At 39.6% G+C, this 24,805-nt stretch overlaps 1 long non-coding RNA gene across 2 annotated transcripts in view; it reads right to left on the reverse strand.

Annotated features, from left to right (window-relative positions):
- Positions 1-13,951: 13,951 nt before the first annotated feature.
- Positions 13,952-24,805, reverse strand: part of LOC109853754 — a 138,874-nt gene continuing 128,020 nt past the window's right edge. For both annotated transcript variants that reach the window (XR_002250146.1, XR_002250147.1), the window contains exon 3: positions 13,952-14,444. This is a non-coding gene — a long non-coding RNA (uncharacterized LOC109853754). The remainder of the gene's footprint in view (positions 14,445-24,805) is intronic.

Below are 24,805 nucleotides of genomic sequence, written 5' to 3' on the forward strand. Positions count from 1 at the left end.
GTTGGTTTTAATTTTTTTTTTTTTTTTTTTTTTAAATTGCTCTATATAATTTGCATTACAAATATATCACATGTAAGTTAATAATTATTATAAAAATAAATAATTTTAAAAACTCCACAATTTATTTTCCATCACCGCCGTCACAAAACAGCCTGTTTTTTAAAAGTATATTAGTTTTTGTATTGATTTTGAATGTTAAGTTGTTTTTAGGTGGTAAGCGGATTCTAACTCGGGACCTTCAGGTTCGCAGCACCTGCACTCAGGCCGCAAGACCACTGGGCCGGTCGGTCGAAATCGTTTAAATACATATTTACACAGCGCGTCAGGAATTCGATATGTCAGCGCGTCAGGAATTCGATGTGTAAATATGTATTTAAACGATTTCGACCCAGTGGTCTTGCGGCCTGAGTGCAGGGGCTGCGAACCTGAAGGTCCCGAGTTAAAATCCGCTTATCACCTAATGCCGGGACTAGACTATGCGCGCATTCGCGATTCGTGATTCGCGATTCGCGATTATACAAACACACTTTTTGCGTGTATTCGCGTGACTACTACGTAGCTACGTAGCGCATCGCTACGAATCGCGAATTACGAATCGCGAATGCGCGCATAGTCTAGTCCCGGCATAAAGATTTTTTTGGACCGGTCTCTTTCAACCGAGTTTATCGGTTGATCGGCGAACTAAAAATTAATTCGGATGTAATCCCAAATTAATCTTCCTCCCACAAGGCGATCATAGTCACAACATCTTGAACACGAGCCCGACACAGATGGGCACGCCTACTGTGAAAAGAAGACCGTGTATCGCGTGGTAGTACTGCACGATCCTCCCCGTGAGACGAGTATAAAGATTTAACTTACTATAATAATAAATGTGTCTTATATACATATATATATATAATAGCCAAGAATGGCTGCAGGCACGTAAAAGACCCAATAAAAAAAAAAAAAAAACGATTTCGACCTGATCGTACATTACGGTCCTCTTCAGTAAATACTTCTCGCATAGCTGTTTATTCCAGTGTACTTTTACTAGATACAAAATGTCAAAATTATAAAAATATCAAAACGAGTATGCGATCGGTGCTCGGAATTTTTGTAACATCACATCCCACACATAACAAAACTTTCATTAGACATCTATTAGATGTCGCATGGAGCTGTCTAATAGACGTTTAATGGATTTTTTTTTCTGTATGGGTGTTGTCGTCTAATGATGATTTTGTGTGGGATCACTTTTTCTTATGCATTAAAAACGCATTTGCCATCCGTGGTATGTCTGATAATTAAGATTACTTATTTGTTTCTTTGACTATCTCTGGTAGAGATTATCAATCTTATCTTAACGATTCTGTATAGCATTCACGTGGGGGTTAGAGGAGAAACTAAATGAGAATATAACTGAGAGATTTTGTGGGAAAATAAACGAGTGAGAAGATAAGTGAGAGGGAAAATAAATGAAGTTTCAGTGTAATTAAAAATGAATTATATTGTTTTTAATTGCAAATTCGCGTAATATTGTAAAATTATATTGTAAAACAAAACCTAGTGGTTTTGCGAGCGGGAGATCTCGAGTTTCAAATTCACATCGTCGGATTTTTCCAGGCCGGTCTTTTTCAAGTCGAGTTTATCGATTGAAAAAGCGAACTGAATCGAGCTTCTCAAATCTTAAGCTTCAAATTGGATGAAGATATGGAAGAGGAATGTTAAAGAAATATTATTGATCTTTAAATAATATCAATTTTGTCATAATATGTCTATTGTTACTGCAAATATTTTTTATGTAATGCAGTAGTCTTATTTTACAATATAAAAAGTAAATGAATTTTTATTGATTCCCCTTTAGAGTTAAGTACAATATTTCTTTACATTCCTCTTCCACATATCCCACACACAATTTTAAGATTCGAGGCCCGATTCAGTCCGCTTTTTCAATTGATAAACTCACTGGGCCTCGTGCCTCTCATTGCGAAGATACGCGACTAGCAATATAGAAGTATTACATATATGCTTGAAAGAGACCGACCCGGACAAATCCGCCGGTGTAGATTCGAGATCTTTCGCTCGCAGCATTACATTCAGGCCGCGAAAATGCAATCTAAGATACGAATTACTCGTTCAATTGATATAACAGAAAACTCCAGAACTCTCTTAAGCTGCGTGCTGATTTCAAACCGCGATTTCTCGAAAACGCTTGAGGTGCGTCGTTATCTTTTAGCATTTGTTGCTCCTATATTCATACTACATTTTTGCAAAGTTTCGTAAAAATCGGTGACCCTCAGAATAGGCACCTCTTGTAATATACATTTTTGCAAAGTTTCGTAAAAATCGGTGACCCTCAGAATAGGCACCTCTTGTAAGTCCGTAAATTAAAGTTTCTAACCTTGCTATTAAATTGTCGTTTTAACTTTCTTTTTTTTTTCAGCCGGAAATGGATAAACGTTTCAGACTGACCATATTTTAGACATACAAGAAAAAAATTTTAGCACCTTGTGAACTATTTGAATGTCTTTTTTGTTCCGAAATTATACTGTTTCATTTATAAAAATTCTTTTATTTACAGCACCTAACCCATGTCAACCCATGTCAACCCATGTCAACCCATGTCAACACCATTTATCTTCGGACAATGTGTTTATTCTATAAAGAAATGATTTTTCATTTTAATATTTCCTGTTTTCTATTTAAAGATAAATCGAAATATTATATAATTTATAATTATAAATATATTTGTATGATTTACTATACTTTATATTTATTATAATTTGTTATTTTGGTAATTATTTAGATTAGAGGCTTCCTCTCCGATTTTAATGAGTTTGAAATATGTTATTAGGGACATGATTCTGAACAACTTTTCTCTATACATGTTACCGCCGCTCGGCTTTAGTTTAGTACTATTTTTCGAAGATAAAAAAATTTTATTAGACCACACTTGTTTGCCTTTTCCAAGTCTTTTATCATCATTTTAATTGTATATCTCAGTGTACATTTTATTGTCTTTTGATTTTTTAAAATAAAAATTAGTGTTAATAATAATAAAAATTCCTTCAATAGACATCCGCATTCCATAAGCGCTCAGAAATATAAGGAATTTCGCCAAAACTTGCAAATATATTCTCACGCTATAAGAATATGAAATACTCTCGAAACACTAAGAAGTCAAGTCTACAAAAATGTACCAAGACCGAAACTTTATACAACATATATACGAGATTTATTGAAGTTAGTGTTTTAATCGTCACTATTTTTTTTGTCTATTTAATATCCTTATAAAGTAACTCGAAATTTTCAAATTCGATTTTCTCGCGAATGCTTAAGTAGTGCGTCTCATTACTTTATCTTTCAATATATTGATTGGCTATCAAATAGAGTTCTTGATAAAACTCTATCTGATAACCAAATCAATCTAAAATCGTTGTCGTACGACAAATGTAATATTAGCCTACGACTTTTTTTTGTCTTGGGTATTTTACATGCCTTCAGCTAATCTAGGCTATTAAGACACATCTATGTCGAAGTCAATTGAATTTTTTAATACTTTTTTCATGGGAAGGTTGTGCAGTAACACTACTACCACGCGATACACGGGCTTCTTTCACAGTGGGAATACCCATCCGTGTCGGGCTCGTGTTCAAGTTGTTGTGACTATAATCGCCTTGTGGGAAGTAGATTAATTCGAGATTACACTCGAATTAATTTTTGGAGTCTCGATTTAGTTCACCGATCAATCGATAAAACTCGATTGAAAGGAACCGGCCCGGAAAAAAAATCCTTATGTAATGAGCGGATTCGAACTCAAGACCTCCGGGTTTGCAGCCCCTGCACTCAGGCCGCGAGACCACTGGGCCGGTCGTTAGCCTACCACTGTATTGTCAGAGAGAAACCTGAAAGCGGCCACGGCCATAAAACCTGTTCTACAATACAGTCGTAAGTCGTAAGTCGTAAGAAATTGACCAATCACAATCGATTATTCTTCTGTAATTGGTCTGTGATTGGTCAATTTCTTACGACTTACGACTTACGACTGTATTGTAGAACAGGCCTAAGAGTTTCTGTCATAGCTTTTCGTGGACATGGTTCTATTCCGTGCTAAGTTTGTGGACATGGTTTTATTCCGTGCTATGAAAACACCGACGTGGTGGGGATACACACACAAGCGAGAACCGTCGTCATACATCAACATAATATGTCTGCACACTTCCACGAGCGCACACGGACAACGGTCTCGCTTGTATGCGTATCTCCATCACGTCGGTGTTTTCATAGCACGGAATAGAACCATGTCCACAAACTTAGCACGGAATAGAACCATGTCCACGAAAAGCTATGACAGAAACTCTTATGGCCGTGGCCACTCTCAGGGCTGTGTTCAGTTAAGCAAGATGGAACGAACTAATGGAGGAAATGCAGGAAATACAGGAATTGGAACTAATGAATTCCTATATTTCCTGCATTTCCTCCATTAGTTCGTTCCATTTTGCTTAACTGAACACAGCCCAGGCTTCTTTCTGGTATTGTAGAACAGGCCTAATGGCTAGTCTACAATGAGGGTAGTAAGGCTGTAGGAGTAGAGAGTAAACTATTTTTCGGTGAAGAAACCTTAAGGGCCGTCTACAATGGAGAGTTGTAGGCCGTAATAGTAAGAAATTGACCAATCACAGACAAAGTACAGAAGAATAATCGATTGTGATTAGTCAATTTCTTACGACTTACAGCTTACGACTGTATTGTAGAACAGGCTTAATCACTTTTCCATCCCGTAAACTAGCGCATGTCCATGAATGGTGCACATTAAGCCCGTTCTACATTGATCGCAAGCGCAAACGCGAGGTATAGATTTCGTAGAATTGACCAATGACGCTGGTCAATTGGCTGATTTGATCAATACGATTAATCAATTCTACCAGACCTGTTCCTTGCGTTTGCGCTTGCGATCAACGTAGACAGGCTTTAAAACTACGTAGCGATGTCCACGAACGACTTGTCAATACGTATGCAATGTCCAAACGTGGTTCGAAATGGTTCTATTCCGTGTTATGTGCACGTGCGTCGGTATACAGACTTGTATGTACATCGATACCGGATGTCCGATATTTGTTGACTCTTGGAACCTGCAGAGCAAGAGAATTTTTTTGTATCTGGCAAAAAATATCAGACATTCCAATACTAGAAGAATTCTAAAAAAATATTAGGAATTTTTAATACTCCAGTTTTTCTGTGTAAAATCAAGTATTAATATTTACAACAACAACACATTATTACCAACCAATTATTATCATCAATAATATAGTGGTAGATCAGTTTGCAATAAAAAGATTTTTATTATAATGAGTTTTATTTTTTGATATTCCTAAAACCCATCGATTTTCGCGTTTGAAAGTTTTTTTCGCCCAGCACAGCATAATCAAAAAAGTGTCAGAATCGAGAAAATAAAGAAGCGATATTATAATATAAAATCATTTGTTTTCTTTCCATTTACGCCCACTTTCACCATCTCCGATTAACTTAATCGGCGATTAAATATCAGTCGTGATTGGTCCATTTTGCTAAACGATTAATGCGACTAGCAATTCTAATGGAATAATCGGCCGATTAAGTTAGTCGGAGATAATGAAAACGTTAGAGTGAAAAAGATAAACTCTAAACTAGTGCAACTGGTTCAGTGAAAAAGTGACCGTTCGTCGGTCACATTGTGATTTTGAAGTGATCATTGAATAACAAAAAATATAGTTTTATATAATTTTTTTGTATCTAACATGAAGTGAACTTTGAATAACAAAAAATATAGTTTTATATAATGTGTTAGCACAAGGATATATTTTTGTTAAAATTATATTGACAGATTCTTATACCAATATAAGACTATTTATCGACAGTAAAATAGATGTAGCACGGATTCAAACCGGGTTGCATTTACCGTCTAAGCCTAAAAGTAGATGTCATTTTGTAGTTTCTTTATTCACTTTTGTGGATGGCGCTGAAATCAGCAGCTAAAAGTCATAAAACTAGCAGATAGCAGAAAAAAGTCAAAAAACATGTTAAAGATATTTAAAAGACAATAAGATGTTTTTGAATTGTTTTTTAGAAACATAGGGTTTAAAAGACCGTTAATTATCTGGTATGCAAACTTATATTGTATTTATCATTTAAATATATCGTGTTGTATCATAGATGTTTCCTGAGTTAGGGATTAGATGGCAACACATTTTAGGCGGACAAGATTGAAGTTGAAATCGTATGTATGCACACCATATTCGTACAAGAGTTTCGACAAATAAAATTATGAAGAACTTTAGTTTATGGAAATAATGATAGAAAAAAACAGGAAAGTTTTACTAAAAGAGATACGAAAAGAACAAATACATGTTGAACAATCGCATACGAATTGAAGACTAGAAGTACCTAATCAGTAAATCTTATGAATTTGACAAAATTATCTTTTTTTTGATAAATATATTTTTTATTAAAATAAAAAATATATTTATAATAATCAGGAATATTGTTTTTCTTTGACACAAAGCACTGATTAGTATTTCGAAGTAGCAATGCTTGAACTATTAATGGTTGTATGAGAAATATCGCTTGTTGCATTTGTTCGTGCGGAATCATAAAAACCAAATTTAGAGATATTGAACATAATCTGCAGCTATATTATTTTCTACTAACATAATATTTTATACAATACAAAAATACACAAAGTCTATAGTAGTTATAATTATTGAAAGATTTATGTTAGAAATAAAGAGAATGATATATCGAGTAAAAGAGTGGAAGAATAAGAGGGAGAGAGGGAAAGGGAGAGTGCGCCTATAAACCAGCAACCAGACGTACGTCTCTGTAATGTATTGTATATCCATTAGAAGATACGTAATATTTTTTCTGTCTCTTTTCTCTCTCTCTCTCTCTTTCTCTTTTTTTCTCACAATTATGATTAATTAAATATGTTTTACACAAATTGTAAACAGAAAAAACTTATTTTCTGAAACAAACATAAAATTAATAAGGTAATTATTTTGTAAAATTATTTTTATTGTCTCGTAAAATCAATTTTTAAATAAAAACAAAAAAAAAAGAAAAAAGAATGCTACTAACAAAAATTTGTTTTATTTAAGATATAAGTTTTGCGTCAAATTGCTATAGCACTATAATAAAACACGTAAAGTTTTGTAGTTGTTAAATCTCAGTTTGAGAAGATCGCGAGGGAACTGTTACGCGTTGTTTTCGCTAAAAACTCAACTTGCGTCATTTACCGCAGCGATAAGCATCCCGCGTGTTGTGCGACTTCGGTCGCATGTCTCGTTACTTGCGTTTTATGTCCTACATGCAAACGTTTTTACATACGTCATTTATAATACTTACAATAGCAAATGTAGATATACACAACCACACTTCGCGTAACCAGTCGCTGTACAGAACAAATAAAAAAATAGCGAGGCTTAGCGTTTTAATTACCAGATCGTATCATAATTTTGCGACACGCGGTGTGAGGATCTTAATTTACTATAAATAGCAAAGATCGCCATGCAACACTGTGTACATCTTGCGATAATTATTGGCGAAAATACACACAGCATTAAACTTTTGTATTTTACGTATAAATAATAGAGCTGTGACATTATAATATAAAAAATGATGAAAGAGGTTTTGAGAATGAGCCACGTCGCGTTTAAGTTCACATTGAGCGACAAATAAATATGGTAATAAGCACTCGGCGAACTTCACAAGTGCCGTGCATCTTAGCTTTTGCGCGCCGCATCGAAGAGAAAAAAAAAAGTTAAGCTAACTTTCCCTACTGTGTGCTACAGCAAAAGCAGCATCGCGTAAGACGCCGGAAAGGAAGCGTATAAGACCAGGCCAGAAGATGCTGGAGAGTAGATAAGAGGCAAGTACCTTTAAATAATATAAAATTCAGAGGAAGTTGATAAGCCGGGGTGCGCGCGTTCGAACTTTTCACTCGGCGCCTTCCATTTCTTATTATAATGAATGCATATCGGCTTAGCCGTTGCTAAGAAGGACTGCGAGAACTCTTTTTTTTTTATGCTTGCAAACCCGATGCCTCCATATTAAAAGAAGAGCGAAGAGTTTGTTTTTAATAGAGTAACATTGAGCAAAACTTTCTATAACATAAATGTTATATTGCGCAAAAATGTTTTTACATACTTTTGTATATTTTAATAAACAAAAAGAATTCAGAAGTTTTTTTTAAATAAAAAAATGTTTGATATTTATTGTTAAATAGAAAATTGTGTCAGTCAAGAGCTGGTGTATTGGTTTCACAAATTTTTGTCATTTGGCAACCGGCTCTTTTTTTTTTTTTTTTTTTTTTACGCGGGAAGTTACAGGAGAGGGACTGGTCTTCAACAAGTTTAATTCGAAATGTCAGTGCCAGATTGCGTACGTCGAACCACATGTTGCCAACTGACTTCCCGCAAAGCCGCACACATATATATCGCGTAACATACCGTCGAATATTTCCGCTACTATTATTACTATCCGTGGCTACTGCGCTATTCGAAAAGGGAGTTGTTTGTGTCCAGTCGTGTGGCGCAGTTTTGATATTTAGGAATTCAAACAAACTAGCTACAGTTATGTGTGTGTATGCATGCACAAAATCGATAGTATTCAAAAAAGAAAATATTCTATAAAAACGCTTTTTTCTTTTTAATTTTTATATAGAATTTGACTGAATTTTTTATAATAATACAAAGAGAGTAAATACATTTTAATAAAGTAAATATATATATATGTATATACAATACTTGTAGAAACTTAATTTTATAATTACACATAATTAATTTTATAATTTTATAATTACAATATTCTTTTCTAAACTGTTTTTTGTAAACAAAAGTGTAAATTTTGCGTGTGCATTCTTTCTCTCCCACTCTCTCTCTTTCTTTCTCTTTTATAATTTTACGAGCTCGTATTACATTAGTCTACCTTTAAATTTCTAGAACAGAACTTTGTAAGAAGAAGAACTTTGCTTTTAAAGTCATTCGATATGGATTTCAATTTGCACCAAGAATTTGGATCTTTCTAAGCTAATTGTAAAAAGTGATCGCTGAAAAGATGCGGTAAAGTTAGATGAATTCGTTTAGCAGAAGGCCGAGGTAGAGAATTATGCCGTAAAGTTCCAAGCACGGGTGTAAAGCCTAACCGCATCGCTTTATTAACAGGGAGGAAGAAAATAAAAGCCGAGGAGACAAATGGCCTTTCGTACCATTAAATCATCCCGAAAAACTTAGTAATTTAATAAGCAATTTCATGTAAATTTTGAGGTCGTTACGGTAATGCCAGCTTGCTGCTGGCCAATATTTTCGGATATCTTAAGATTCGTGCAATGTTGATAATTATCGCGATACATAAGATTTTATTAAATTACATTTTCTCCGTCTTCTTTAAATTCTAGTTGTATAAAATTATCAAAAAAAAAAGATACGTTCAGATATTTGTATAAAAGAATAAGTTTTTTAACTTTTTTCTCAGTTTGAGAGAATTATAATAAAACTGATATCAGAGAGAGACAGAGAGAGAGAGAGAGAGAGAAGTGTACACACGTATACATTATATTTTTTCGTAATATTATACGGTTTTACGTACTATTTTTCTTGACCAATGACATTTTCCGAAATGATGACGAGAATGAAGAAGCTTAAGGATCTCTCGATAAAGCTACGTTGATTCCATGTTTTATCCCGTGAAATCGTCAATCGATCATCCATCACTCTTCCCTAAGACGACGTGTCCTTAGTATACACGCGTGCACTGGATATATTATATGTATTTCTACATATAAATAAGAAGCTCGTATCTTAAAATTATTTTTAATATTTATGAAATATTCAAAATGCACACTGAAAAGATGTGTATTAGCGCAATGGTTGTGCGCGGCACATTTGACGGTAAACATGCGGCGAAAATAGCGGCTCAAGGTGTTAACGCGCATTTTCACGGGATTTATCTCAAAATCGGCAACGTCTCTTCGAAGAACGAGAGAGAAAAAGAGAGAAAGAGAGATAAAGAAGGCCTGTAGATTTATTCGTCTCACGCGACGCGGGCTGCGAGCCGCGATGTCGTCGCGGTGCTTTCAAAAGCTCAGAAAGCGTGATACGCCCGAGACTACGGTATTATATGCACGTCGTGTTACGTATACCCGCTCGCGAAAAAGAGAAAGAAAGAGAGACGTACCTGTGCCGCGCGATATATATACATATATGCATATATGTATATACGGGGAGGACAACGCGGCTCTTTGCGCAACCCCCGAAAGCAATATATCGATGTTTAGCAACCAATAAACGGATCACTCAAAGAGGGCTTTTACCGTAAAGCGCCGTTCGGGTGCTTCGTCGACGTTCCCGTTCCTTCCTGCATCGCGCAAACATACGGACACACACGCGCGCTCGTACACAGGCGCACGTATTGCGTGTGTGTATTGATGCGTGTGTATGCCCCCGTCATGCACGTATACGTTTAACGGTGCTAGCCGAAGCACGAGCGCTTTTATGGTTCAAAGTAAACGCATTTATAGAGCCGTTCGTCGGCAGCGACGCGCACCCGCCGCGTCGGCGTAATCTCGCGGCCGACCATTTAACGTCGTTTTTATGATAATCATTATCAATAGCTTAAGACTTGTTCTCCTTTTATACGTCTTTTTCCTTGTTTTCCTTTCTCGGTTTTTTTTACCGTTTACTTACAGTCGACGTTTATCGCTCACCTGTATCGCTAAGAATGCCGGGTTGAGAGATCTTTGGCGTTAATTAGACACGTCGTGTCATAACGGTGTAAAAAATACATCTAGTGCGACAGTTATGCACTTGACCATTTAATATCACAAAAAGAGTAAATCCCGACAAATTGTGTAACGCGTATTCCTCTCTCTCTCTCTCTCTCTCTTTCTCTTTCCGTCTCTTGACGATTTGTGTCGCACTTCGTTAGATTTATTCAATTGAAAAGGAATTAACGTAAAATTTTATGATTTTCTTTATTTTTTTTTGCGTTTTTTCATGTAAATACCAATAAAAGATAAATTGAAGAAACCGAGGAAAATATTGAGGAGAAGAGAACCCTCAAAGATGCTCTTATATTTGTCGTCGACATCGCGATGTCACTCGCAGCACCTTCATAATTCTTTTCACAAGTGGAGAAACAGTTGCCACGCCTGGCGAAAAGTGCCTCAAGGTGGAAACTGATTTTGAACTCTATAGTGTATTTTTGACATCTATATAGTGTACTTTTTATATTTTCGCGTTCTCTTTTCTATAGCGTTTTACGGAAAAAAGTAATCTATTTACTACAAGACAGTTAGAGTTGCATATATAATTCTTATAAATTTTCACGGGGACAAGAATATTATTATGAATATTATTGTCGAATTACAAATAATTCTACGCGAAAGAAGTTTACAAAAAACTCGCGAATTCTATTCGTATTGCATTATCGTCGAAATGGTGGCTACACAGGTCATGATCTCATCTCTCTCTTTCTCCCTCTCATAATACCTCACGACCAGCATCGATTCTACAAGCTTCCCTCGGAAATCCCAGAAAGCGAAGAAAAAGCTGGACCATTGTGACGCGGATCGGAGATGCTTCCTGGAGAGACGTTCGCAAGAAAGAAGGACGAACCGGATGGAAAGCGGTGAACGCAAGATCACCAAGAGGTTGAAAGAGGTCGAAAGGAAGGGGGCAAGGAGTAGAATATACGAAATAGCTGGACATCCACCGACTGGAGGTGAACCCCCCCGATGACCGGTGGGCAGCGGCCTTGATATATGTGCGTGTGTACGGGGGTGGAAAAGTCGACGAGTCCTCGTGTACATCGAGGACGCCTTGCGCGCGCGTACGTGTCGTGCACAGGACACGCCGGATTTCGGGGGGAGCAGAGATCCTTGAAAAGCCGAGACCAGAACGCCATTGGCCGCCGGCGTAGCCCCGCGTCCCCCTGCTCGGCCAATCCCGCCGCGAGCTGATAACGGCGGCGGTTCTTCTCTCCGCCTTCCGCCTTCCTCAAGACGCTAGGATTTCGTGCACTATATCAAAGAGGTGTACGTACGTATGTACGTACAATGTATATATGTATGTACCTATCGGCAGACTCTCGTATCGCTTCTTCTCCGCGAAGGAAGATCGACCGTTTTCCTTTTTCCCGGTTCGAAGAAAATTCCCTGGCTTGTGCGTCCCCCGTCCACCCCCGTTCTTCTTTCCCGGTGGATGCTGAAGATCGTTCGCTCGTCCGTTTCTCTTCGTTTTTTGATATCGGCGCAACCGATAGCTTGGCGAAATTGCTCGCACCGCAAACGGCAACTCAAGGATTCGGTGGAACGAGTTTATTCAAGAGTCGAGCAGATCTAAGAGAAAATATATTCCGCGGGATATTGCGGCTTTTTTTTTTTTGTTTTTACCGATTGGCCACTCTAGTCACCGACATTGGGAGAACGTGCTTGGGTCGGCATAGTTTTGAAAAAATTCCGAAAGAGAGAGAGAAACCGTAAAAAACACACATTTCGAAATTACGAAACATTTGACACAAAAAACACAACAGTACGTTGTTTTATATTATTTCTTTTATCTCACACATAAAACATCAAAGAATCGTTTTCAAATTGTCGTTGTTTTTCGAGCAACAATTAAAGGTAGCTTGATAAAAGCGAACAACGATAGGAAGATGTTTTTTTCGTTGCAACGATTTTTATCTCGCCAAAGCGGACGGGCTGCGTGACGCAAGTTGACGCAGGTGCCGATCATAATATGTCTCAATTTTTTTGCTCATGCGCAAATAATAGGGAGAAGCGCTACACCGAAAGAGTTATTTCATGATGCACGGTTATTTTCTTCATAAAGCGTAGAGGAAATAATAATAACGATATTTTATCTAATCGTCTTTAAAATCTACCGGCATTTTAAACTGTTTCAGTTACTCCTTTGCTCGCGTGGCTGTAATCACGATCTCGATGTCTCTTCTCGCAAGAAGAGTTCTTTATCTAGAAAGAAATTATCTACATCTAAAACAGCAAAGAATTCATTGACTAAAAAAAATTACATTATCTGTACGAAAGAGAAATTACTATGGGGAGGATATAACAGGGGATTTGATTTTCACAAAGAAATAATTTATATTAGATGCAAAAGATACTCCCTTTATTATTTTTCAAATTTATCAGCGAATCAGTGCTGATTTGCATTTTACAATTCTTTAATCGAGGTATAGAAAAATGACGCAGCTGCATTGTCGCGGTGATATCTTCGCTCGCGCATTCTGTTCCCGGGAACGGACGATAGGACGGGCTCTCTCCTTCGTTCCCGAATCGTGTAAGGCACATCGTAAGTGGCTTAATGGGGCTGCGTTCGGCTGACAAGATAGAGGGTGACGATAAGAGTACCTCCTCCGGGGGCTTCCGAGGGTAAAAGGAGGAGGAGGAAAGAGAAAGGAGAGGGAGGGTGCGTGACCGTACGGAACGCCGCGTGACGCGTGTAATAACCGTAGCCGCGGCCTCTCCGCGGCACGCACCCTGCACACGAGGTCTAAATGTATACTTACTCGTGTATATATATACTTACGTGCACTGCCCCAGGTTGCACGGCAGGTGCCGCCGAGGATTCTAAAACGATCACGTCGGCAAAGGGGAAGCCGACCAGGCTCGTAGCTACCGTGAAGTAAATAATGAGAAGCGAGGTAAGACATTCATACACACACACACACACATATCTGCGACTCTCTTTATGCAAAGATAAATCAAAAACGTAAAATATAAAAGGTCTTTAAAAAACATGGAAAAAATTGTATCATCTTTTATATTTCGTGCAGAGGTAGAATTTTATTTACGCGTCACACACAGCGTGCAGAAATATTATATTATTCTTATGTGTATATATATATATATATTAATTACATAGAAGCTTAATTAACTAATTACATAGAATATATTTACATGTATTTGAAGTTTTGCTGTTGCATTTTTTTGTGTTAGTTTGCGAGTTTTGTTAAAAAAAAAGTTTGAAAATTCCGAGTATACGCCACTGAAAACTAGGAGAAGAAAGGGGGTGGTTCTTTGATGTCGATCACTGTAGGAGGGGGGGGGGCGTTAATATTATCTTTTTATCCAGTTCTTGATTAATGTTCCGAAGCTGACATGTTTTTGGCGGTGTTTTTCATCAGCGCGCGAAAGTACGTATTCCAATTACTTTGATCGGCGGATTAACGAGTTCCCCGCAGTTATCGCCTGCGGATCGCGAAGTTTTTGCGGGGAGATAAGAGCCCTCCCTCACAGTGAGTTGGAACATTTATATATTATTCGCGCGAGATACTTCGCTAAACTCGATAGTGAAGCTGAAGTTGCGCGAAGAACACAAATTCGTTTCTTCAAGTTGAGAATATCCTTTCGCGTTTTCTTCTTGATTATCGTCTTTTTGGCTGTTCTCCATCATCTGGCCGGATATCTTCTGAAACAGAAAGTTTAAGCAATATTACGTAATATCGTGAAATATTCTCTGTAAAAGTTTTAAAGAAGAGTCTCGTCACGTGTAACACGCTAACTCTTCACAATGTTAAAATAACGAACATAAATTTCTTTACAAATTGACATAAAAAATCGGTGGAAAAAACGCGATTGATGTTCATGATTATTTTAATGTACTTTCAATGTTTGTATAAAAACGTTCAATCGACATATTTATATCTACTATTTTTTTATATCTATATAAAAAGTTAATATATTAAGGAAGTTTGCTATATTTCTACCTTCGAGGAAAACTATCGTGATTTCGAAGCGGAAGCGGAACGCGAACATCACGGTAGGATGAAGATAATAACAACGATAACGTATTGTTGCTGCGTTCGGCCCCGCGTAAATCGGCATTGATATTTTACGGCAGCACGAGCAGATTACAGGCTCAATTAGCATGAGGACTACATAATTAATAACTTGATTAATGCGCCGAAGCGGAACGTCTGTCCATTCGTGCCCGTCAGGCTCGGCCCGCCGAGTCGTGGATATCTCGCGTTTGCGCCGGCAGTCGATTGCGTCGTAATCGATTGCCACGTCGTATAATATCGCCGCCGATCGCTTATGCTTACCGCTCATCGCGTCGCATCGTATCGCATCACGGCTCGCTTACGTTTGTGTGTTTAGGCCCGTCTCACCGCGGGGCAAAACTCATTAGCGCGCCATTTCATATTCCGGAAGGGAAGTTGAGCCGGCTGGCGATCGGCTCGCGCACCGACTAGCCATTAATTCCGGTCAATTGTCAGGTATCCCGTTGAAAATCTGGCAATATTGAATGCCACGGCTGTAGATGTCTATCGGCCGGCGGTATGTGCGCATCGTGCGTTTCAAATTCCCGAAACTGTGATCGTAGAAGATAGATCGCCCATATATATGTATATAAACGTACGATATTATCTACGTGAAATTACAGAAGAGAATATTATTTTAACTACTCAATTTTCGGTTTCCTTTAGTATTTGACAGTGAATAATCTACACAAACAAATACACGAAAGTTCAAATTATTTTCAAATTATTCTGAAGAAATTTTATCCCGTTTTTTTGGAGAAATTTAACGATTAATAATAAGTTCCGTCTAAATATTAATTGCATACAATATCTGTTTTGATTTCTTGGAGCTTCGGATAACAATTGCAATTTTCAGTTTTTGAGATTGGTGGATCCAACATTCACGTTCGTACGTCTTACGTTCTTTCTTTAAACATCGCTCTCTCTTAATGTACCCATGGCGAATTAGAGAGACGAGCTACTTCCGTATACAGGTAGTCGGCGATGTATATCGAACATTTATCAGCGGCGAAGACGGGGAGGCTGATCTTGAAAGACAAGCGCGATTGAGTTACGTTGATTTTATTCCGCATTATTCCACCCAGGGATCGCTCCTTGGCCGAATCAGTTTTATTTTCTGGATTGCGCCGTTGTGTATATATATATATATACACGCGCGCGTCGAACTTGCTCGTGCGCTCGCTGCTGCGCTGGCTGGCTGGCACGCCGGGATTAACGTCATTGCGGTTTTTAAGCAGGCAATTTCCTAATTCGGTGCCCGGGGAATCCCTGATTTATCGCGCTTTTGCCAGTTATTCCGTACTGCCGGTGATTTACGACGGGGTTTCCGTCCCCGCCCCGCCGCCGCTTCTTCGTCGCGCGCGCGGTCTCTTCTTCCTCTTTCCCGTCTGCTTCCTCCGCCGCGCGACAGATCGTCCACGTGTCCTCTTCTTCTCGAGTTCAGAGGGTGCATCTCTGACGAAGTCGTACCAAGTCGTGGTTCCTTCGTTTTTTTTCGGGATTGATGCAAGAGATATCCTCGATTTGAAATAAACGTAATCGAAGAGATTACATATAGGAAAAGATACATGAAGGAAAATGTTGATTTGTATTTGCTCCGTAACGTAAATATATAAATAAAAGTTTTACACCGAAGTACGCCGAGTAATTATACAATTTTATTTACGATCAAAGAGCGTTAATTACTGCAATATTAAGATATGTTTTTATCTTGATTCTGTTTGCTCGTTAATAAATGCATTTACATAGAAAAACTCCAGATTCTTTTTTTTCTTACGGTACGCACAGCGTTTGCCTCTTATCACGACAAACAGCGTGTTACCGTTACGTTGCCAGCTAATTGGATAAGTAATTGGAAGTAGTTACGGAGGAGGCGCGCCGACGTTGTCCGCACGCAGTCGTGCGAAATTTCTGATAAATCGTAGGAAGAGGAACGTTTCGGAAAGAATGCAATCTATCCTGTGATTAGACGATGTGTAACAACGGCGGCGATGAGATGCAATCCGCCGGGCTTCGCAAACTAATAATCACGTTAGAGTGGCGTCTATTCTTCACATTCTGTCTCTTTTCCTCTCGTTTTTTAATCAGAAGTTCAAAGATTGTCTTGAGGAACTCTCTCTTTGTAGACTATTTTATGGGTTTTTGCCCCTCTTCGTTGTCGGCGAATGTGACGAGCGAGTTCAACGTACGAAACGCCGCTTGTTGTTTACCGAACGCGTTGACTTTCCAGTGCGTGTCTACGTGCACGCGTTTACATGTATATGCGGAATCCCGAGGCGAATCGTACGGGAAGTCCGCTCCTTTCCGAGGGGAATTATAAACGGCGTATCCTGTGAAGTGCGCGCCGCTCGATAATTAGTCCTAATCAGCGTTTAATCGCCGTTCGCGGCGGCGAAGCGCCGCGCAATCAATTCGTTCTCATCAAAACCGTGCCGCAGTCGCCACGTTATTAAATGTATCGCGCGATATACGCGAACGCATGAAGCATTACACACGCGCCACTTTGTTTCCTATCTGTTTTTGCGGAGTTGTAAAAATAAAAAAAAAAAAAAAAAACAAAAACTAGAGCGACAATCGATGAGAGTTTTGATTTTCTCGGGTGATAATCGATGTTATTTTGCGCGAGCACTTTTGAGGGGGGGCGAAACGCGCAGTTCCGCGGTTAAATGGGGTAAGATAACACGGCGGCGCAATGTGCCCGATTCGATGAAGTTTCGAAGTCGCGATTTTTGTTTTTAGCGACGCGACCGTCCATTTCGGGCAAACATCGAACTTTTGACGCGGTGTAAAGTCACGTATTTCGCGCGCGTCGATATTATATATTTCCCCGGCGTTATTCCCCGGCAGTCAACGAAATATATTTTTTCACGACCCATGCGGTGAACTGACGGATGCCGCCACGTTCCTTTGTTATCGTTGAGAGAACGTCGAAACTGTTGTTTCTCTGCGCGCAAAAACAGCGAGAGATGCGAGAGATGGAGGCGATTCACGGTGGACCGATCATCGCGCGAAAACAAGAGCGGCTTGTTTTCGCGGCAGGCAAACTTGATCGGTTTGCGTGCCGCGGAATACCAAGCGCGAGTTTGCGTTAAAAAAGAAAATATGTCTGACACAAAAACAGCCGACTATTTCGTGCGTGTATATCGGAGAGACAGAGAAAGGGTTTTTTTCGAGGAATTCACACGCGAAAAATCTATTCGCGACTTTTTTTTATACGCAATGAAAGATGTAATCAACAATAACAAGGAAATTGTCATACTCAGTTTGAAAAATCGTTATATTCATATATTTCTTTATTTATTGTTTCCATTTTATTTCAAATTTTATTATTCCAACGTGTAGTAAAAGTTTCCGACGCGAGTTTTTAAAATAAATTATTTTGTTTATTTGCCAGTGGAATAATATAATAATATACTTTGAGATGTAATAATAATTTACTCGAAAAAACAATTTCTAAACTAAACAGAGAGATCATAGTAAAACCACTGTTATTTTTCGATGTTTCCTAACAAAATAGATAGTCGCATGTATTTACACAAATCAGACAAGTTCGCGCTCATTAGGATATACTCTCGGGAGGCCACCCTCTTTCTGTGGATTCTCCCACGTTGACGTTACTAAATGTATTTGTACGTTGCAAAGGAGGGTGGTCGAGGGTGGAGCAAAACGCAAGAGCCGGTAGTAGAACTCGGTAAAATGTTTGAGAGAAATAGAGGATGAGAAAGAGAGAGAAAAAGAGAGAGAGAGAGAGATAAAGCGCCCTCGAAACGATCGTTTCGAGGTTAACGAGGAGGGTTGTGATTCAGAGAGGCGGACGATCATCCAGAGGGAGGATGTAGCGAGTAACGTGCAATAGTCGGCGTTGGATAATGGCGGAGACAACCAAGTCGACTGTAACAGCAGCCCTTGGGACGTCGCTCAGAAATTCGGAAGATCGGTCTTCGCGAAAAAACACTCGTTAGCGACCTCCTGACCGTCCCGAATTGTTGCGGTCATGTTTATAAATCCCGTCAGAAAGTTCAGTCGTTGTCGCACATTATCTTTGACTCTTCTGGTTTTTTAACTAATTATATATCTGTTCTTGCGTCAATTAACCGCTCGTTTGCCGCTCGGTGATCTTATTTTATCGGATTCAGCCGGTCATGCGTGAAAAAAATTAGAGATGACTCAGAAATATTAGTCAGAAGCAATTATCTCAAATAAATATGTGTATTCGGAGTCTAAATAAAAAATAAAAAAAATATATATATATATATATAATAATGTAAATTGTACATAGTGAAGTTTGGATTATGGAAATCATATAACACCGCGGTGTTGAGTGTTCCAGATACTACACGCGGGACATTCGTAAACGCCGCGTATAACGTTGTAATGCAAATGAATATTGCATTTCTAGTATATTAATTCATACAAATTACTTGAGAATATCTGTTCAAAGAATCTCTTCACTTAACTCGAGCATAATGTATTCGTACACGTACGACCTTTTCAATTAATTGGTCTCGTAACTGATTTCTGCGCTCGCGGCACGCAGCTACGCAATCAACAATTTCTGTGGAATATCATCAACGAATAAAATACATCACAACGTTGGGTTGTCACAACGATATTTCTCTCGGCTTTTCTTTTTTCTCTCGTTTTCTCTCTTCTTCTCGTGATATCGCGGCTGTAACTACTTCCCAATCGGCGTTATCACCGTCGCCATTAGTTACTCCACGCATTGTAACAATTTTATAGAAGCCTCTCGAGAGTGTGCAAACCCCCTCTGGTAGCGGCTTTGCGTGTCGGAAGACGATAGTCGTCACAGTGACTGTTATATCAAACGGGGTCGAGATTGCGATAACGACTGGAACATACGTCGGATACACGGTTTACGTACAATACGTAGTGCTGTACTTAGCGTGAACGTACCTTTCCATTACGCAAGAAAGGACTCGGGGAAAACACCACCACGTACCTTTATGAACTCGATTTTCTTTCAGACTCGTTGGTCAATATTTATCGCTGCCGTCAAAATCATCGTCAATATTTATTGTACAAAAGTTTCAGGGTTGACAGAATGTTTTTTTGTCACACCTGCGACTTTGAAGCTCGCGACAATTAAAGAACGTAAGAGAGTGAGAATGTAAATGTTGCAATTTAAAAAAAACCTTTAAATACACGTGTAACTTAATTGTATGTAAGAATTAATTGCTATAATATGAAATCTCTATTACAGGTTTTTTCGCTTTGCACGTTGTGTCTTAAAGAGTTTTTCATAGTGAGATCAGATTAAAAAAAAAATTGTTTTAAATTAAGAAAATTCGCGATAAACCAAGAAAATATTTATGTAAAAAATGAAACGTAAATGCGAAAGGTAATTACGTACTTTCAAAATAACGTGGGATGTGATTTGTCTGCAAGGTGTGACACGCTTGTCAACGTAAGTGTCGCAGGCTTTCCATCATGGCCAATACGCGACGACTTTGATCGTACGCACGTGTACCGCACGTACATAAAATTCTCGTAAATAGCCCTAAACTTTCCACACATGCGTGATTTCGTGACGTCGACACGAAAGCGTCGGCTCGAGGAAGCCAGTCTTGGTTTACGTGTAAACCCTGTGCGTGGCTTGAGCCAATCTCAGGTCAACGCTAGCCACTTGCTGTTTCCTGTCTCGTGCATACACACTCGTGTAGATTGGCCCTTTATTCCCTTCGTAGGCATAGACTCGATTCAAATATTTAACTATTTAGATATTTAGATTCGAACAACAATCTTGTAATTTAATATCTCTACTTCAATTCAATAATTAAAGTACAAAAATTTATTTTTTAATGTTTTTCTTCGATTGACTAACTAAAAAAAAGTGTGAATAGAACTCATAATTCCGCTGACGAATGTGCGCGAAAGATATTAGATCACAATTTCTCGAATTCGAAAATCACACGCGAAAAGACTCGCGCTATTTCCAAGTGCGATTCTGGCCTTGGTAGCGACGTCTACCCGCTCGCGAGACCATCATTCTAAATGATTAATTACCGATCTCCATCGCGCGGAGAGATCCTACGTATATATATATATATATATATATATATATAGACATAAATATAAAATATATATACGAGAGAGAGTGTTGGGCAGCCTTAAAGTAAGCTCATTTCTAAAACGGATATTCCGTGTTCCGCGTGCCACGGAACGGTATTCGGTGAGCCCCGACTTCGCTGCCACTTTGCCGCTCGCCTCTATCGCGAGGCGCAAAAGGGGTTGCGTAAGTGCAGCTATGAGGGATGACGGGAGGCCGTGAGGGGGTTGTTGCCTTTGCAGGCCGTGCTGCTTCGCAGTCTCGCGTGGCTGTACGGCGCAGCACCGTTTCGCAGAGAGATCATAAGATACCGTCGCTGGTCGGCGTAAATGAAATGTGGTACGTGCCAGAAAAAAAGTTTGTACTTTGTTCCCCCGCTGATTGATGGGGCGCAAAGTTCTCCGGAGAAACTCGGGGCGGATGCATCGTTCCCTCTCACTTGTGAGAGAACGAGGAAATGGGAGAACGAAATTTTAATGAAACACAAATTATTAACGCGCATTAATTATATGATGTATTTTATAATATGTAAATAAACAAATATATAGTAAGAAAACAGAAAGACATTAAAGGTCAACATCAGCAAAGAACGTGGAGAATTTTTCGAGAGCACAGCCGATAGAAATATGTTAATCGATGGCAGTAAAACGCGACGGCGGCATCCCTTTCGGGTAATGGCGCGATACAATATGCGCCATCACGACTACGCGAAATAATCCCGATAAAACGAGCCGTGAAATCTCCTAACCGAGACAAATCCGGGCAGATTACGGAAATCGCGAATAACTTCATCGAGGCGGTCCATCCGATAATCAGATCCGTCCGCGCGGCTGCGGCGCGCTAGAGGAAGCTGCGAGAGAAAAAGGAAAGAGAAGCGAAGCGGGGAGGGGGAGGAGAGGGTGGAGATCGCGCGCTCTCTCTCCGGAATTCTCCCGAGAGAGAGGGTGACGATTCTCTTTCCTCGATACTTCGCCGGCTCTTCGTTCTCTCTTTCTCTCCTCCGACGTCCGTCCGGTCGCGTCTCTCCGTGTGCACGTTCTCGTGCGATACGCCGTGTTATCGTTTGCATTGCAAATGCGCAACCCACCCCGCCCACAGTCAGACACACCGGAGAACGACGCCGGAGCGTGCAACGTTTTATGGTGAAACCGGCCGCGTGTGCGAGTTCGATGCTATATCGAGGCCCCGCGCGTTGGATGAATCACGGCACGAGACAACCCTAACGACGCGACTCGCGATGGATGGATGGATTTACGCCGGGCGCTACCTTTTTTCAAAACGTCTTGAACCGCCGCGATGTGTAATGAGATGCGCCGCGAAAGATTAATGGCAACAGCACGATCGCGCGCGCGAGAATCCTCGCTGAAAAATTTCATTTCATATAATACTTTTTCTTGCAACATTACCATTTTTTGAGGAAGTAAATTTTGCTTTAGATTTTTGTTTTTAATATATAAATGACGCTCGTGTGTTACATTTTGAAATGAATCAAATGCCGAAAGAAGTTTTACCAAATTTCTTTAACGATAGATATTTGTTAAGAAATATTCGACACAATGTACATAACGCGATAGTTAAATAATAAGATTATGATGAATAATTGAATGTAAAAGTCTTGAATTGTTACGTACACTTTAGTCAGACAGATTGCGGTCTAGGATATTTTTCCATGGCATAGAAAAGACCGAGTCATCCGGTCACGCTGGTCACGCTGGTCGATCGCAATGGAGAGAGCACAATGGGTGAGGCCCGTAAAGAATCGTTGCGATCTATCATATTATACGTCACACTTTTCTATACGTCGCACGCAGTATCTCATAAAAGCGTACGGGAGACTGTCTCGAGGACGTTTCTATTTGTTCCGAGGGATGGAAAGGCAAAAAAAAAAAAAAACTACCCAGATCGGTACCGTCATCGTTCCCCGACTTACATTCGAAGTAATTATTGAAAATAATAATAAAATAAGAATAATATTAAAAAAATATATAAGTACGATTAAAATTCTTCTCATTACGTTATATTCGCTAGAGTTTTGTGTAAACACGCAATTATTTTTACTGCGTCATCCACATTTACAGTATTATCGATCTAAAGCAGCCTTTACTTCGGGACGAGGGGCGATCAATTTATAAATCACGCAGTCACTGTCCGTGATTGATGGAACGGGAGGAGGAAAGGGCATTAGGCACCCTAAAGATGAGCGACAATCGGTCGATCCTTCGTTAGAAATTCCGCGCAATCATATTCGAGCAAATAATTCGTTAGGGCCTTCTCGAGACTCGTTCGTTAGGATAATTAAAATAAATTCAAATGACTTTCTTGTGTCTGCAGTCTTTGGCGTCGCGTCGCTGTCTCTTCCCTTCTCTCGCTTACTTACAGGACGGTTCGAGCTCCTTAAATCCGTTGATTAGCGCAAAAATCTGCTTACAAATTAAGCGTGGAGGATCCCGAAGAATGCCACGACGAAAAGGGCGACTACCAACCAAGCCAAGAGTGGAGAGAAGAAGACGAAGTGGAACGAGAAACGAAAGAGTGGCTGAGAAAGGGAGAGGGTGAGGAGTGCTTTAATATCTTAAGTAAACCCGGCTCAGAGAGTAAAGAAGGAAAAAAATAAGTTGCGCCAGACGAAAATCACGGAAGGACTTTGAGGGGAGGGGGGAGGGTTACGCGAAAACACGGCCGACGAATTAAAATACTAGTGAACCAGAAGGGAAAAAAGAGATTGCTGGGATGCGGAGACCGTCTGGAATTTGGATTGGCAATCGGAAGTAAAAAAAAAAAATATTTTCTGTAAAGACAAATAATGGTAGATGTGCTAGAGTTTTATCTGGTTTTACCAAATAAAATCGGTCAGCCGAAAAACCAGCAGTTTATCGGTATAAAAAGACATCTTTGACGTGACAAACAATAATTCTTAACACATTAAAGTAAAAGAATAATACATATGAACCTAAAAGTATTTTTTTGCAAAACTACCCCTGCATACAGTAATAGCAATTAAAAGTGTGAATTCATAACAAAAGTAGGAGTTTGCATTCTCTTCTGTCGTACATATACTTTTGGCGACACCCGTTAAGGCTCTTCTCGCGTCGTGTCTGCGAGAAAAAAAAAACGCTCTGAGGGCACACGAAGAAGCGAGACTCCCGCTCCCTTGAAAGACGAGAGCAGAAAGAAAGAGCGTGGTTTCCTTAATGAGAAGTACAGAGTAAAGCTTTCTTTGCGTCTCCTTTCGCCAAACCGCTTCTCGTCCGTTCCATCTTCCTCCCTTCCTCCCTTTCCTCTCCCGTCGTCATCCGTGCCCACCCTCTGTAGATGCAACCCACGAAGAAGTCGAATCGGATTCGCGGCTTCGAGCGGCCGTGTAGACTTTTTTTCCGGGCGGCGAGCAGCCGCGCTGAAATGCTTCTTGTGTAAGTAAAAATCTAAAGTGACTACCGAGATCTAAGTTTTAATTAGTTTATCTTGGCCGCGTGGCCATTGAATATTTATGAGCCATCGCGGTCGCTCGCTGGCGCGGAGAAACGATGGGTGGGAAAGAGACATGAAGAGCGATGAGGGTGGCCGAACGAGCGAGATGGTAAAAGAGACCCTTTGGCCACGTTGCCACGGGGGCCGACGGATGTCGCCGCCGAGGGGGCGAAGAATGAGATTTCGGCGAGCGTGGAAAGGAACCGGCTGCGGTTGCTGTCATCCCGCGGGATTACGATTTTCGCTCTCGACTTCGTCAAAGATGCGCCATTCCGGCGAGCTTAATTGCGTTCGGAACATCAAAGTCCGTGTATTCATATTATGAGGAATTGTAAAAATGTAAAATAGAGAGAAAGAGAGAAAAAGAAAGAGATTAATTAAAAAAATTAAAAAAATTAAAAATAATGTGTGTATGTATTTGCGTTAGTTAAGGACGCGTGAGTTTAATTGTAGATCGATTCATCTTCTTATTTT

This window comes from Pseudomyrmex gracilis, unplaced genomic scaffold (assembly GCF_002006095.1).
Source record: "Pseudomyrmex gracilis isolate BER0280 unplaced genomic scaffold, ASM200609v1 scaffold_54, whole genome shotgun sequence".
Lineage (NCBI taxonomy): Eukaryota > Metazoa > Arthropoda > Insecta > Hymenoptera > Formicidae > Pseudomyrmex > Pseudomyrmex gracilis.